At 34.7% G+C, this 18,396-nt stretch overlaps 1 long non-coding RNA gene across 2 annotated transcripts in view; it reads left to right on the top strand.

The window, feature by feature from the left end:
* LOC122230504 overlaps window positions 1-13,008 on the top strand; it is a 41,819-nt gene extending 28,811 nt beyond the window's left edge. The window contains exon 5 of one of the 2 annotated variants that reach the window (XR_006207494.1): window positions 12,907-13,008. This is a non-coding gene — a long non-coding RNA (uncharacterized LOC122230504). Of the gene's footprint in view, window positions 1-4,271; window positions 4,541-12,906 lie in introns of those variants that run through there. The other variant, XR_006207495.1, reaches the window with a different exon arrangement.
* Window positions 13,009-18,396: the final 5,388 nt, after the last annotated feature.

The following is an 18,396-nucleotide window of genomic DNA, read 5'->3' as shown; positions in this document are numbered from 1 at the left end:
TCACAAGAAATAAAATCATCATACAAAATTCTGTTGCATTTCTATACACCAATTATGAAACAACAGGATGAGAAATTAAGGAATCAATCCCATTACAATTATATCCCAAATAGTAGGATACCTAGGAATAAATCTAACTAAAGAGGTGAAGGACTTTTACTTTGAAAACTATAAAACACTGATGAAAGAAACTGAAGATGTCACAAAGAAATCAAGACATTTAATGCTCATGGATTGGAAGAACAAATATAGTTAAAACATCTATACTTCCCAACAATCTACACGTTTAATGCAATCCCTATCGAAATACCACCAGCATTTCTCTTAGAGCTAGAACAAACAATCCTAAGTTTGTATGGAACCACAAAAGACCCCAAATAGCCAAAGAAATCTTGAAAAGGAAAAGCAAAGCTGGAGGCATCACAATTCCAGACTTTAAGTTATATTACAAAGCTACAGTAATCAAAACAGTGTGGTTCTGGCACAAAAGTGGACTACTAGATCAATAGGACAGAATAGAAAACCCAGAAATAAACCTGCAACTATATGGTCATTTGATCTTTTACAAAGTAGGAAAGAACATCCAGTTGGAAAAGAACAGGCTCTTCAAGGGGAGCTGGGAAAACTAGACAGCACTATGCAAAAGAATGAAACTGGACCACTTTCTACACCATTCAAAAAATAAATTCAAAATGTATGGAAGACCTAAATGTAAAACCGTAAAAATCCTAGAAGAGAACATAGGCAGTGACCTCTTTGACATCAGCTGTAGCAACGTTTTTCTACATATGTCTCCTGATGCAATGGAAACAAAAGTAAAAATAAACCATTGAGACTACATCAAGATAAAAAACTTTTGCATAGCAGAAAGAAGCAATCAACAAAACTAAAAGGCAACTTACAGAATGGGAGAAGATATTTGCAAATGACATAACCAAGAGGATTAGTATCTAAAATATATAAACATAAAACTCAACACCCAAAAAACAAGTAATTCATTTACAAAAGGGCAGAAGACATGAACAGACATTTTTCCAAAGAAGACATCCAGATGGCCAACAGACACGTGAAAATATGTTCATTATCACTTACCATTAGGGAAATGAAAATCAAAAGTACAATGAGATATCACCTCACCCTTGTTAGAATGGCTAAAATAAAAAATACAACAAACCACAGATGTTGGTAAGGATGTTGAGAAAAAGCAACCCTCTTGCACTATGAGTGGGAATGCAAACTAGGGCAGCTACTCTAGAAAACAGTATAAAGTTTCCTCCAAAAGTTAAAACAGATCTACATTATTATCCAGCAATTGCCCTACAGTGTATTTACCCAAAGAATACAAAAAACACTAATTCAAAGGGAAACATGCACCCCTATGTTTATAACAGTGTAATTTACAATAGCCAAGATATGGAAGCAGCCCAAGTGTCCATCGATTTATGAATGGATAAAGAAATTTTGGTATGTATATGCACCATAATTATATATATGTACATAGGTTTATATACATTATATGTGTGTGTGTGTGTATACATAAACGGATGTTATTCAGCCCTAAAAAAAGAATAACATTTTGCCATTTGCAAGAACATGGATGGATCTAGAGAGTATAATGCAAAGTGAAATCAGTCAGAGAAAGTCAAATATCATGATTTTTACTCATTTAGAATTTAAGAAACAAAACAAATGAGCAAAGGAAAAACAAGAGACAAGAAACAGACTCTTAATTATAGAGAACAAACTGTTTACCAGAGGGGAGGGTGTTGGGAGATGGGTGAAATAGATGACGGAGATTGAGGAGTGCACTTATAATGATGAGCACTGTGTGATTTATGGAATTGTTGTATCACTATATTGTACACCTGAAACTAATTTAACACTATGTCAACTGGAATTTAAATTTAAAAATTAATATTAAGAAAAGAAATGTAAAAAAAATAAAGAAAAAACAATTTATTTCCAACTCAAAATTCTGCTCCTTGATATGACTTTTTGTCTAGAATGAAGTCTAATCAAGGTTTCTTGCAAAAGAGACTAAACAGGTAACCGATTGTACAAATATAAGCTATAATTGACAGATTAATGTGAGCAAAGTCTCCTTAGTTCTTTAAACAAGTATTCAAGAGGAACTAGAACTCAGATACACAAGTCAGAGTCCTTTTTAGCATTGCTATGAATTGTATATTTTGTGTCCTATAGTCTAGACTGTACACTCTTCAGCTGTTATATTTTAGTCAATTTATATTATGAGAAAATGCTGATCAGATAAAATGTAGTTTGAACAGCAAGCTGTGATTAGCAATAATAGAAACAGCACAGCAGAAACCTGACCCAATACATGTATGATATCCTCCTGTGTGTTAAAACTTTAAAGTCACATTTGTTGCCCCATCAGGAGTGAGGGATGGAGGAACCTGCTGTTGTTGTTCCATAGTATTTTTATTCCATTAGCAAGTGTCATTATTCAAGCCTCATTATTGCTCCTAATGAAACAACACACAAAGCTAAATTCAAGTCAGCATAAAATATTTGAATGAGTTCCTGCAGTGCACTGAATTTGGTAAGAAAGGTTTTGAGAAAAGGGTAAAACAGGAGAACAATCTTTGAAGTATCTTAGTTTCCAGGAAAAATGGTTACATTTCTAGTTCATATTTGCCCCAAACTGATAAACAACATAAAATCTATTTGTAGGGTCATCTATGTCTCTTGATGCTTCTGAAAATAGCAATTTTATGATATGGTGTGTGGGCAAGGCAACGTTCTCAAAATCTGGAAATTACTATGCAGATGCACTTGAGGAAAACAATGATGAAGTCTTCCCTGCTAAATATTTAAGTATAAAGTATAAAGTTTCCCTGGCTGGAATTCCTCAGTATATAAACTTTTCATCAGAGAACTAAAGATGTAGAGTCCCAATTTGTGTTCCCATGACTGTATGTAAATAAAAGGAATGACTTAAAAAGTAATTTAAGGGGCACCCGGGTGGCTCAGTTGGTTAAGCATTCAACTCTTGATCTCATCTCAGGTCATGATCTCATAGTTCTTGAAATGGAGTCCTGCGTGCGCTCTGCACTGACAGTGAGGAGCCTGCTTAGAATTCTGTCTCTCCCTCTCTTCCCCTCCCTGGCTCATATGCTCACTCACATGCTCTCACACACGCCCTCTTTCTCTCCCCCCGACCCTCAAAATGAATTAAAAAAAAACTTTAAAAAGTACCTTAAAAAAATGACTTCTGTTCCAATTTCAAAGTATAGCCAACCTAAGTAGAATGGTACTACCTCCAAAGATAAATAATATAAAGTTATTTATATATTAAGGAGTAATAAGGTTAAAGAAGAAAAAAATATATACAATTGAACAATTACATAAATAGGTGATAAAGCATGCAATTGAAGAAATTTATTAAGGGGTGCCTGGGTGGTTCAGTCAGTTATGTATCAGACACTTGATTCCGACTCAGGTCATGATGTCACCTTTGTGGGATCAAGCCCCCCACCCACCACCTCCCTGTGTGGCTCTGTGCGGAGACCATGGAGCCTGCTGGGAATTCTCTCTCTCACTCTCTTTGCTCCTCCCCTGTTGTCCCTCTCTCTCTCTCTTTCTCTAAAATGCATAAACTTTTTTTTCAAATAAAATAAAACTTTGTTAAAAGAAAACAGGGAGTTGCAAAACAGAAAATAGAGCCACGGGATGAATACTAACAAGTTAGGAGTGGGGTGATTTGCTACCTTGTTTAGCAAGATCAGTTAGACCTTCTTAAGGTGGATGTGGTACACACCAGAATTCATCAAGGAAAATCTAGGAGAACCTTTGAGAAGAGCATACAAGGTAGAAGGCAGAGCAGAGCAAGGCCAACAAGGCTGGAGCTGTGATGGTGCGCTCACACGTCCTCTACATGCAACTGGCTCATCAAGGTCAGGAAACATTCTGAAAACAAAGCCTGCATTCAGAAATTCTCTAATGATACACATTTTTGTTTCCTGCCTCGATGACAGATTAGATATGCTGTAGGGGGCAGGATTTCATGTCATCTGTCAAATATGCCATCATGCACTCTTTTTCTAAGGAGGAATGTGTAACAGGTACATCTAATAATACCTTAATAAACTTGGCTGTGTTTTGGTTTTCTCATTTGTCAAGGGCAAATATTATTTGACTCCCAGAGGTTTTACTTTATTACTCATTTATTTTATTTTGGACCACATATTTACTGAAGTGGATTAATTGCAATGTTTGTTTTATGACACACTCTCATGATCTGTTCACAGGAAGCCCTCATTTATGTATTCAATTATATATAATAATACAACATCCATGAGGCGAATGAAGACAAAACCTGGACAACTGAAAACATCTTACATCCATCATCCTGAATCTTGTGTTCAATGTTCCCCTGCTTTTTTATGTTCGATTTTATCACTTTACTTACTTTAACTTTTACTAAAAATTTGAACTTTGTTAAGGAATATCATTCTATGTAATATTAGGGAGGTCTTTTCATTCAAGTGTATATTGCCATTTCATCAATACTGTTGCATGTTGCCATATATATTTTTACTCCCTTAGAATATTTCATTGCAAATATATCACAGTTTAGTAAACCATTCTCCTGTCAATGTGCATTTGAGGTCATTCAAATATTTTGCTATTAACCTTTTTTTTAATCATGTTATCTTAAAACCTGGGCAAGAGTTTTCCTTGAGCATATATCTGGGAGTGAGTGGAATTGCTGGGTTTTAGGACATGTAAATGCTTAACTTTATGTGAAAATGCCAAATGTCTTTTTTTTTGTTGTTGTTGTTACTAAGAGTCTTAAATTTCTACTCGCATGAGGAATGTATAAAAATCCACTTTCTCCCCAACATTTGGCATAGAACCTCTCCATTTGAGAAGAACCTCAGAGATTGGTGACTGAGCAGTTTTATTCATGGGAAATATTTAATGCAGTGATAAATATTAATGTGATCTCATTAATATTTAGAGGTTGATATAGCTTATCATAAATCAGTTACCAAAGCAAAAAAAAAAACAAACTGTCAGAGTACCAAATAATTTTAGTTTTGAGACATATGAAATTGCTTTGTTATTCAATTTTAAAAATAAAATATTATTAATTTCATATGATTTAACCTCGGTTGCCTAAAACATTCTGTAGTTCTCTTTCTAACAGTCCTGAATAACTATCAGTAATGACCATATTTCAGTCATAATCTTTTACCATGAAGCTGAAACTATTACGGTTTATACTTAAATGAATCACCAGTACAGTTTTTCCAGACCTTTAACTTTTAGTAAAAGATGACTGATTCTATTTCAGTTATCAATGTCTTTTTATTGTCTCTTAATATTCTTGTATCATTGGGTTTGTGATTGTAAATATGGCTTTTATAAAAGCTTTTATTTTAAAAAAAGGATAATATTTGAAACATTCTGTTCAGCAATAATATTCCAAAGAGAGCATAGACCTGCAAATAAGGGGCAATATTCAAATCATTAACTCCAGTGGGAAAAATTAAAATTGAGGACTGACTACATTTCAGATTGAAGTTACAGTTAGGTGTGACTAAATCCTGATGCTCTAAATGTTCATTCATGATGGATCATTTTCAATATAAGAGAAAATATGAATTAACATTAATATGGAAATTTAATCCAAAAACTTATTCTGGATACATGAGAAAATATTGGATTAAAGAAGAAACAAAAGATTTCAAAAAATTAGTGACACAGCTTGTTTTAAAGAAACTCAAACTATATTATTTATATGTTGAATTTGATTTCTATTTATTTTTAAATGTCCAGAAACTGTTGATGAATGTATGATACTGTGATGTCATTCTTAGTGCCCTCAACAAATTCATGAATTTTTTTTTCAATCCAGAGTTTTATTTTTAGTAGAACCTTAATATTTGGATATTTGAATGTTTGGTTATACAGCCATGCTCTCCTTCATAACATCTTCATGAACAGTATGCCATTGCATGGATGTTAAGCACATAGGCACAGCTTTCAGTATTTAACTATTGCCTTGTGAACACATCCATCTAAATTCTGCAACAAGTTGTCACTTATGGGTATAAATCAATTTAACTTATGAATTTATATGGAAAATTTTAAAGTGCTTTTCTCTGTGACCTATTGTTTTGTAATATATGTCAGTGCCTTAGGCTCTTGATGGAATGATGGCATTAATAGAAAGAAAAGTTATTGTCTCTAAATTCAAGCAGTGTCCTTATCAAATAGAAAATAATGTTCTCTGACATGCACACTATAAAGTTCCATTTTTACCATGAAATGAAATCTTGACATAATAGAGCAAACCTGACAAATACCAAATTGCTGGTATCTAAGTATAATACAATGTAGAATTTCTTGAACATTTTGCTCAGTGGATCAACAATGTCTAGTTTTTAATCCACTCATTCACGAAACATGCATTTATGCAATATCCACTATTTTACTAGCATTGTCTAGTTTCAAACCTCAAAGAACCCAGACTCTGGTAAGTACACATGTGCAAAACTAATGAAATGTGAATGATGGTACAAACTAAGTATTCTGTAAAGGATGAGTGACTAGTAATGCTTTTTCAGATAGAATAATTTCCATTCCTTTGGAAACCTTTATTTCCTGAAAATAAATATTTCTTATGTCATAAAATTGTTTCTTAAGCAAAAGAAATTATTCAGTCATTCATACAATCACTCTATAACTCATTTATTCATTAAACATACAAGTCGGATACAGAGATAGAAAAGACTGATTCATATTGCACATACGCCAAGGACAATACTTCAGTAAAAAGGAAATAAGACTCTTAATAAAACCAAGCTGTAATGTAATTGGAAAAAAACTACTCAATTACTCTTTACACTAGTAATTCCTTCTAACATAGTTGTGTAATCACTTGTTATTATCTGTGCTCCCATCTCTGCTCTTATATTATCTATAAACTCTGAGGATGAAGCCTTTTCTGTCTCTGAATCTACTGTGTATTAAATGTTGACAGATTTGCTGAGTCAATGAATATATTACATTTGCTTGTAATATAATTTTATGACTTTAGAAATCATACAATTAATATTATACTTATGTTGAAAACATCTCCCCTAGGCCTAGCAACAACAAATCAATGGAAATATGAAAAAAAGAAAACTATGCAAACTACAAATGAAGTCAACAATTTTGTTCATGGAAGGTCAACTTCAACAATCATCCACATTTTTATAAGTAACTGCAAACAATTGGAAAATAAGATAAATACCTTTTTAAATAGGATAAAAACCATCAAAATTATAAGAAATGAAATGTGATTTTAGATCTCTACAAAACATGGGTGAAAGTAAAGTAGACGCAGATAAATATCATTATCAAGAATTACAGGAATCAACGTAAGCAGGAAAAAAAACCCAGTCATTAATTTGAGATACATTATAGTTCTATATGTAAAATCCTAAATTAAATATAAAACTTCTGGATGAAACTTTACAGTATTTTTGAAATCTCCGGAAAGAAAAAAAATTCTTATATATCACCTATAATCAATTACCATGAAAACAAACTAGACTTAATCAAAATGATATATTATTGCTAATCAAGAGACACTGTTTCAGAAACTAAAAGGCAAGTTACATTACAAGAGGACAAAAAGTAGTTTTAATGCTTATGTATGATAAAGAACTTATACCTAGAATATGTAAAGAACTTTTATAATTTTATAGTAAGAAAATAAAGCCTAATTGACAAAATAGACAAATTATTTGAATAAACCATACACAGAAAAAGATATGAGTGCCCAAACATGAAAAATTGCTCAACACATTTCCTGATCTGTGAAGTGCAAATTGATACCATCATGAGGATATATTACTTCACACCAACTAGAATGACAAAAAATGGTAATACCAAATGTTGGGAAGGATGTGTAGAAACTAGAATTTTCACATATTATTGGAGGAATTGTAAAATGTTAGAATTACTTTGGAAAAATGGTTTCTTCTAAAATTAACCATGTACTTACTCTATAACCTAGTAATCTGACAATAGATATTTTATACAAGAGAAATGAAGACCTGTATATACACAACATGACTTGAACATATTCATAGGCAACCTTTTATAATGGCATTATAGGTTTATAGGCATATAAACAGATAAGCATTTGGGTGCAAGAAGGCAAGCAAAAGAAAAACAGCCTTAAATATTAGAAACAAAGAAGGAAAATTCCTATAAACCAAATGCCTATAGACCAAGAGACCGGATAAGTTGAGGCATAGTCATACAAAGATATACTATTTAGCAATAATAATAATAATAATAATAAAGAATGAACTAATGTTGATGCAACAGCAAGGATGAAGCACAAAAACTCTTTTGAGGAAAATAAAAAGGGAAAAAAGTGTTTACTGTTTTATTCACTTGATATAATATTCAAAAAGAAGCAAAACTAATGCATGAGGCTAGAAATCTGACTACGGAAATGAGGATGGACTAGAAGAGCATGTGAATATTTTCTGGGATGATGAAAATATTTTGTGTGTGAATTTTACCTTAATGTATAAATATTGCAAACGTCATCAATCTGTACAATGAAGATGTATTTTATGTAAATCTAACATAGCCGTGCACTCACTGGAAACACTTATTAGCAGTTGTGATATGCTGAAAGAAATTAGTGAACGTGAAGTAGGTTAAGGGAAAACCTTAAATGCACAAGCAAGTAACTGGGAAATGGAAGACAAAGGTAAGAGATGTAGAAAATACACTACGAAAATCTAAAATACCTTTAATAGGATTCAGGGAAAGAGAAGAGTGAGAATATAAGTCATCTTTTTAAAAGATAACAGCTTGGAATTTTCCATAACTGATGAAAGGAATCAATCAATAGATTCTAGGAACTTGGCAGACATCAAGGGGGATGAATAAAAAGAAATCCATGGATAAAAATCTGAGCAAATAGTTGAAAACCAAAAATACAAAGAAAATCTTCAAAGATGCCACAAAGAATAAATGCAAGGTGAGCAAAAGTTGAAAATCAATAAAGCCAGCTGCATTAACAAAATAAAGGGAAAATGACGAACTCACTAGATGTGGAAAATATGTTATAAAGTTATCTGTTCACACAGCAAGAGAAACAATGAAACACTCAGCACTGATGGTATCAGATACGGGGGCAATCCTAGTTCTACTATTAACTTTGTTATCCTGGGCAAACTTGTTACTACTATTTCTACATACCTAGAAACAGACAAAAATCCATCAGTTTTTAAATTTTGCTCTTAAAAAGAAATCTTTAAACACCTGGCATGCAAAACAGAAAATAATGCAGTCACTCCATCTTTCAAAAACATTTTTTTTCTAACCATAAGAATGAGGATAGTTCAAGCTCTAGTGTTTCATGAATTTGCAAAATTTTACGTTACGAATACCATAGATTTCTGTAGTAGGGAGAATTCTGAGATGGTCCCCCAGACCCTTTCCTCCTGAAGTATAAATCCTGATATATAATCCCTTCTCCTTCTATGTGGGTAGGGGAAGGAATAGGACAGATTTCACTCCCATGATTAAAGTATGTTAGAGGACAAAAATGAAAACAATTTTGCAATGCAGTGAAGGTCCTAAATTAGTTGACTTTGAGGTTATCAAAAGGAAAGTTATTGTGGGTAGATAGGACCTAATTAGGTGAGCTCTTAAAAGGAACCATCTTTCTGAAGGAAGACATTAAAAGTGTGAGAGAGATTGTCCTGCTGGCCTTGTAGAAGTAAACTGTCAAGTTTTGACAGGACCAGGACCAGAGAGTGGCCACTTGGAAATGAGAGGGACTTCTGCTCTGTAACCAGCAAGAAAACAGAGATGACCCTTAAGAGAAGCTGACTTCTGTCTAAAACCTGAATATGCTTGAAAGAGGGCCCCAAGCTCCAGATGACAACACAACCTAGTGACGCCTGATGTCAGCTCCCTAAGACCCTGAGCAATGCTATTCCTGGACTTTTTAACCTACTGAAAATGTGATACAATGAACGGGTGTTGCTGTTTAACCTCTAAATCTGTGGTAATTTACATGATACTAGAAGACTAATAGAGTTGCCATGGAAGAGCAATCCTTTTTTTCTAGTTCAGAGAGAAAGAAACACTTGTGTTCCATTAACTAACTGTATACAAGACTGGTTCATTTACAGTTGCTGATTTTCAACTTCTAAAATTTTCAAAACCATTATCATTGAAAGGAAATTGATTACTAAATAGCTAATGCTCATTAGCTATTTGACATTCTCTTTCCTTGTTTGACATTCTCTTTTTTTAATTGGTTTGTTTTTATGTGCCACATTTACTAGTTGGTCTTTCAGAGCTTACTATACTCTTCATGGATTTGTTTGCTAGTAGTAGATGTTGGGATAATGACTTAAAAATAAATGTTGTATATCAAACTACTAAATCAAAATGTTTGTTATGTAAATGTCAGGAAGGCAGTCATCTTAATATTTCTGAAAATTAAGCAGCTAGTAATTATGACGGGGAAACTTCATTTCAAGGTACTTTCCCCAAAGGTTTTAAATTCCCGTATCTGGGTCTCAATAAGTTATATGTACATTTTCAAATTGTTACATTAACTCCAATCGTTTCACTTAAAAATGTGTCAGGATGCTTTTTTCATGTGATTCTTAAGAGTTCGACATATTTTCAGATTGAGATAATTAAATGAAATGGTCTTACTCTGTAAGAAGGAAACACAAATGAACTCATATTTATTTGCTGATGTCCATTAAAAAAAAAACAACACATCTTGTAATTTTACTTCTAACAGTTGTTCTCATATTAAAAATGCTGGGCATGTTCATACATATTCTTAAGTACAGTTATTCTGTGGAATAAAACAAAGTTTTCAGTTAAAGTGAGATATACAGGGGCACTTGGATGGCTCAGTCAGTTAAGCATCCAACTCTTGATTTTGGCTCAGGTCATGATCTCACAGTTTGTGAGCTGGAACCCTGCATGGGGCTCTGCAATGACAGAAGGGAGCCTGTTTGGGATTCTCTCTCTCCCACTCTCTGTTTCTCCCTGCTTGCATTTTCTCCTCTCCCTCAAAATAAACAAACATTTATGATGGTTAATTATTTTAAAAAAGTGAGATATACAAAAGACAAAGCTGGGATTATCTATAATAGCCAAATTACGGAAAAGGTCCAAATGATATATAAAGGAGTAATATATTAGCCATAAAAAATAATGAAATCTTGCCATTTGCAATGACATAGAAGGAGCTAGAGAGTATCATGCTAAGTAAAAGAAGTCAGTCAGAGGAAGACAAATACTATATGATTTCACTCATATGTAGAATTTAAGAAACAAAGCAATCAATCACAGGGTGGGGAAAGAGGCAAAACAAGAAACAGAATCTTAGCTAGAGAACAAACTAATGGTTACCACAAGAAGTTGGGGGGCGGGGGTAGCGGTTAAACAGGTGATGGAGATTAAGGAAGGCACTTGTTATGATGAGCACTGGGTGTTGTATATAATTAATTGCTGAATCACTAAATTGTACACCTGAAACTAATATTACACTGTGTGTTAACCAACTGGAATTCAAATTAAAAAAAAAAAAAAAGACGAAGGTAAATCTGGGTATTCGGAAGTGTAAATAAGGGCCTAAAACTTTATCATCCAGGGAACAAATCTTACCACTACTCTGCTAATACATTGCTGTAATATTGTATGACCTGCAATTCAAACTGTGCTAGGAATTTCTATTCCAAAAGACTATAATGTGGCAAAAAGACAGGGGCTGATTTACATTATCATCTTATTGTGACTCTATCAAAAATTCTATTCTCTTTAATTTGAGATTTAATCTATTTCAATTTGAGGGTTTCAGGGGAAGTCAAATAGAATTGAAATTAATTGATAAAACTCATTGTGTCTTATATTAAAGTTTTGGGCATAATTGCTCACACTTTAGTCTGATCTCATTTAAACTGTATTTATTATTAACTTTAAATTGTATGGTAATTAAGTTAATAGCATGGGAGTAGAACAAATTAAGATAGTTTCACTGCAGGTTTTCAACCTGTGTCCTACTGTGTGTGACTCAATTCATTATTCTTTTTGATTAAAGAGAATATATCAAGCTACTGACCCATAGATTTTTTTTAACTAAAGTCTTAGCTGAAACCATGCCTCCTGATGTTTATAATAAATATTTTATTAGATATGATATTAACCAGCATAATTTATTAACCAATGACAAATATTGAGAAAGGCTTAGAATATTTATAAACTTTGCAAAAAATTGTCCTGCTGGGAGGATAGAAACTCCAAAGTCTTGAAATGAGCTATACTTTCCTATATCTGTTCCTAGAGAGAAAAGCCATTATCACATTGTGATTGTTAACTAATTTTTATATATTTGGCCTTGAAGAAATTACCCATTGGATTCAATGATAGTTTTGAAAAGCAGCTCTGAAATAATCTGTAACTTGCACTGCAGTTTTTAAATAGTACTAAATCTAGAGTTTCAACTTAACTTTACCTGGGACAGTAAAACAAAATCCTAAGTCAGAACAAGTTTGTTCTATTATAACACAAGTTAATATATGCCCCAAATACCTTTTTCCGAAGTTACTACTATAGAAGTTCTTTAAGAATTAAAATCTCAATTTTTAAAGCCTGGTACAATTAATAAAGAACTCTAATGGCAAAGAAATAAGTGCTGGCCATTATTTTAAATCAAGGATGTACTTAGTGAACTCCCATTTCTATATGAAAGATTTTTTTCTTTTTTTTAAGTGGGGATTAGTTTGTTATTTTCATTCTTATGATAATGCAAGTAAGTCATTTGGTACGTTGGAGTAATGATAGATTCAGGGTCCATGGACTTGGGATATAATTCTCACCCTGCATTTACAGACCTTATGACAAGGAATTGGCAACTAAACAAGAGAGTATGGCAAAGATGCCCTCCTACCGATGGCAAGAACCAAAAGTGGAAGAAAGCAAGCTGTCCTGGGAACAAAGTTAAGGAGTATTTCTACATTAAAAAAAAACTCTGAATCTGTAATATGTTTTAAAAAATCTGTTTTTTTTCAATTAATATTATTATGAGACATGGTAAGCAATAAGCAACTGATGCACAGTGAGGAACTGAATAATGTTTGGACTGAAATTTTCTTTAGCACCACCTGAAAGTTAAAAAGAAGACTATGTGACATAGCGACATTTTATTTACTTTAATTAATAAGTATTTGTTATTTGTTGATGATTACTTTGAGAGAGAAAGAACAAGCAGGGGAGGGACTCAGAGAGTGGGAGAGAGAATCCCAAACAGGCTCCATGTTCATTGCAGAGCCCAACATGGGGCTTGATCTCACACCATGAGATCATGACCTGAGCCAAAATCAAGAGTTGGATGTTCCCTCAACTGAGCCACTCAGTGCCCCAATATATAATTATTTTTAAAGAAGACTTTGGGACAAATGAGAAAGTTCTATCCTCATAAATAGGAGTTGGAGTTTGAGTTTGTTTACAATCAACAACTATTTTTCTTATAAACTATAGAATAAAGGAAACCCTACCAATGGTCAAAAGTTATATGTTGAGGTTGGAAAATGGGGGAGGAGTATGAAGACCCCAGGCTTGCCTTATCCCACAAATACAACGAGGTAACTATCAGATCATTCAAAATACCCCAGAAATTGACCTGAAGACTGGCAGAACAAACTCTACAACTAAAGTAGAGAAGAGGCCATATCAAAGAAGGTAGGACATGCAGAGATAAGGCTTGGGAGAAATGGATCATAGTCACTGCAGTGGGGAGGGAGCCATGGTCATGAAAAGGGGTGAGAGAAAGACTAATACACGGGAACCCACAAGAGAAAATGAATCCTGATAGCAATTGACATGGAAAATGAGAAGAGCCAAATTTCATGCATTCTTACAATAATTAGGGCTTAAAACTTGGAGTTTTAAAGGTGAATGGGCTTAGTTGCAATCAAGCCTAGAGAGCACTGTGCTACTCTTGGAGAGAAAGCAGGCAAACAACCCATTCATATATGGCATGGAAACAGCAATCTGAAGTGCACCTGAGGCACACAGTGGGAAATTATTCACTCATCTTGGAGCATATCCCAAAGATATTCATGGAGAGACCCTTCTGAGAACAACAGAATGCCCAGTGCCATTTCTGTACCACCCCCTCCTCATCATAAGCATAGGACCACCTGTGGAAACAATTGTAGTGCTGAAACTCACTACTTAATTTGCTTACACCAAGCCCCACTCCCATGCTCCAGTGGAACCACGCCTCTCAGTCACACTTGCCTCAGTCCCAGAGCAGCAAGACCCCCACCCCAGAAGACCAGCCCAAAACCCTGCTCATACCACATTTCGCAACATGCAAGTTTTATGGCACCCTGGTCCAGGCAGCAGTGGCCACAGGTCTCACTTCATAAGCAGACCAGAGCACACCCCGTTAAAACTCACCACATCCAGGCCAGGGACCAAACACTGCCCACAACAGGCAAAGATGGCCTCTGAAGATGACTGGTCTGAAGGATAAATTGGCCAGAATCCAACAGCAGAACACAGGTAGAACACACTGGAGAAACTTCCAGAAGTTTCAGGCCCTAGGGAACAGGGCATCATAGCACCTCTTCTTCACAAAGCATTACCCTCAAGAATAGGAGACATGGTGGGTTTTTTAACATAGACAGGTATAGAAACTTAGACAAAATAAGAGGACAGAGAAATTTATCTACAATGAAAGAACAGAACAAGGCCACAACCAGAGATCTAAGAGAAACAGATATAATTAGCCTGCCTGGTAGAGAATTTAAAATAATTATCATAAGGATACTCACTGGACTTGAGAAAAGAGTGGAAGACCTGAATGAGACCCTTAACAAAGAGATAAGGAATAACACAGTATATAAATAGCTCAATAAATGAAATGAGAAACACATTTGATGTAATGAACAGAAGGCTGGAAGAGGCAGAAGAATGAATTAGTGAACTAGAAGACAGAGTAATGGAAATTAATCAAGCTGAACAAAATAGAAAAAAGAATTAGGTTTAACAAGAATAGACTTAGGGAACTCAGTGACTCCTTCAACTGTAATAGCAATCATATTATAGAAGTCACAGAAGGAGAGAGAGAAAAGGGTTCAGAAATTTTTTTGAAAAATAATAGCTGAAAACTTCCCTATTCTGAGGAAAGAAACAGATAACCAGATCCAAGAAGCTCAGAGATTTCCCATCAAAATCAACAAAAGCAGATACACACCAAGACATGTTGTAATTAAATTGGCAACATGATTTTTTTTTAATCCTTGAACGTTTATTTATTATTGAGAGACAGAGAAACACAGAGTGTGAGCAGGGGAGGGGTAGAGAGAGGGGGAGACACAGAATCTGAAGCAGGCTCCAGGCTCTGAGCTGTCAGCACAGAGCCTGACATGGGGCTCGAACCCACAAACTGTGAGATCATGACCTGAGCTGAAGTCGGTTGCCTAACCAACTGAGCCACCCAGGCACCCCAAAATTGGCAAAATGATTTTAAAAAATTTTAAGTAGCAAGACAAAAGAAGACCAGAAATACAAGGAGAAACCCATAAGGCTGGCAGAAAATGTTTCAGCAGAAACTTTCCAAGACAGAAGGGAGGATCCAAAGTGCTAAATGGGAAAAATCTGCAGCCAAGAATAATATATCCAGCAAGGCTATCATTCAGAATATAAGGGGCACCTGGATAGCTAAGTCAGTTAAGCATATGACTCAATCTTCAGGTTGACAGTTCAAGCCCCATATTGGGTGTGGAATTTACATTAAAAATCTATACATTAATAAATTTTTAAAAACAGAATAGAAAGAAATATAGAGTTTCGCCAAACAAAAACTAAGGGAGTTCATGACCACTAAACCAGCCCTGCAAGAAACATGAAAAGGCATTCTTTGAGTGGAAAGAAGAGGCCAAAGTGACAGTGTAGAGGTAGGAAACACAAACAGTAAAAATTAATATTCCTGAAAAAGAAACCAGTCAAAGAATTCACAAAATAAAGGGATGTAACATATCACAACATACACCTAAAACATGGTGGGGAGAGAAGTAAAGAATGGGTTCAAACTTAAATGACCATCAACTTATTATACATTCCTATATGCAGAAGAGGTTATACACAAACCTACTGGTAACTATATATCAAAAACCACTAATAAATATGCAAAGAATAAAGAGAAAAATCCAAATGATCACTAAAGAAAATAAGCAAATCATGAAAGAGATAAAGACAAGAAAGGATTGGAGAAAATCTTCAGAAACAACCACAAAACAATTAAATGACAATAAAAGCATACCATCTATCAATTACTTTGAAATATTTTTAGTGTTTTATTTTACTTTTGAGAGAGAAAGAGACAGAGTGTGAGTGGGAGAGGGGCATAGAGGGAGACCCAGAATCCGAAACAGGCTCCAGGTTCCAAGCTGTCAGCATAGAGCCTGACGTGAGGCTCAAACCCATGAACCATGAGATCACGACCTCAGCTCAAGTTGGACATGTAACCGACTGAGCCACTCAGGCACCCATCTATCAATTACTTTGAATTCAAATGGACTTAACACTTCAATCTAAAGAAATAGGGTGACAGAATGAATTAAAAAAAAAAAAAAAAAAAAGACCCTTCTGTATGCTGCCTATAAGGGAATGATTTTAGACCTAACGGCACCTGGAGATTGAAAGTGAAGAGACTGAGAAACATGTATCATACAAGTAGGTGTTAAAAGAAAGCTTAAGTAGCAATATTTATATTGGAATAAATAGACTTCAAAAGCAAAGTCTGAAACAATAATAAATAACAAACATTGAAAAACAAAATAACAGGAGGAAAGAGAAAGCTTGAACAGACCCATAACCAGCGAAGAAATTGAATCGGTTATCAAAAATCTCCCAACAAATAAGAGTCCAGGACCAGATGGCTTCCCAGGGGAGTTCTACCAGACATTTAAAGCAGAGATAATACCTATCCTTCTCAAGCTATTCCAAGAAATAGAAAGGGAAGGAAAACTTCCAGACTCATTCTATGAAGCCAGTATTACTTTGATTCCTAAACCAGACAGAGACCCAGTAAAAAAAGAGAACTACAGGCCAATATCCCTGATGAATATGGATGCAAAAATTCTTAATAAGATACTAGCAAATCGAATTCAACAGCATATAAAAAGAATTATTCACCATGATCAAGTGGGATTCATTCCTGGGATGCAGGGCTGGTTCAACATTCGCAAATCGATCAACGTGATACATCACATTAACAACAAAAAAGAGAAGAACCATATGATCCTGTCAATCGATGCAGAAAAGGCCTTTGACAAAATCCAGCACCCTTTCTTAATAAAAACCCTTGAGAAAGTCGGGATAGAAGGAACATACTTAAAGATCATAAAGGCCATTTATGAAAAGCCCACAGCTAACATCATCCTCAACGGGGAAAAACTGAGAGCTTTTTCCCTGAGATCAGGAACACGACAGGGATGCCCACTGTCACCGCTGCTGTTTAATATAGTGCTGGAAGTTCTAGCATCAGCAATCAGACAACAAAAGGAAATCAAAGGCATCAAAATTGGCAAAGATGAAGTCAAGCTTTCGCTTTTTGCAGATGACATGATATTATACATGGAAAATCCGATAGACTCCACCAAAAGTCTGCTAGAACTGATACATGAATTCAGCAAAGTTGCAGGATACAAAATCAACGTGCAGAAATCAGTTGCATTCTTATACACTAACAATGAAGCAACAGAAAGACAAATGAAGAAACTGATCCCATTCACAATTGCACCAAGAAGCATAAAATACCTAGGAATAAATCTAACCAAAGATGTAAAAGATCTGTATGCTGAAAACTATAGAAAGCTTATGCAGGTAATTGAAGAAGATATAAAGAAATGGAAAGACATTCCCTGCTCATGGATTGGAAGAATAAATATTGTCAAAATGTCAATACTACCCAAAGCTATCTACACATTCAATGCAATCCCAATCAAAATTGCACCAGCATTCTTCTCGAAACTAGAACAAGCAATCCTAAAATTCATATGGAACCACAAAAGGCCCCGAATAGCCAAAGTAATTTTGAAGAAGAAGACCAAAGCAGGAGGCATCACAATCCCAGACTTTAGCCTCTACTACAAAGCTGTCATCATCAAGACAGCATGGTATTGGCATAAAAACAGACACATAGACCAATGGAATAGAATAGAAACCCCAGAACTAGACCCACAAACGTATGGCCAACTCATCTTTGACAAAGCAGGAAAGAACATCCAATGGAAAAAAGACAGTCTCTTTAACAAATGGTGCTGGGAGAACTGGACAGCAACATGCAGAAGGTTGAAACTAGACCACTTT

This window comes from Panthera tigris, chromosome C2, assembly GCF_018350195.1.
Source record: "Panthera tigris isolate Pti1 chromosome C2, P.tigris_Pti1_mat1.1, whole genome shotgun sequence".
Lineage (NCBI taxonomy): Eukaryota > Metazoa > Chordata > Mammalia > Carnivora > Felidae > Panthera > Panthera tigris.
This window is presented reverse-complemented; position numbering and strand designations above follow the sequence as displayed.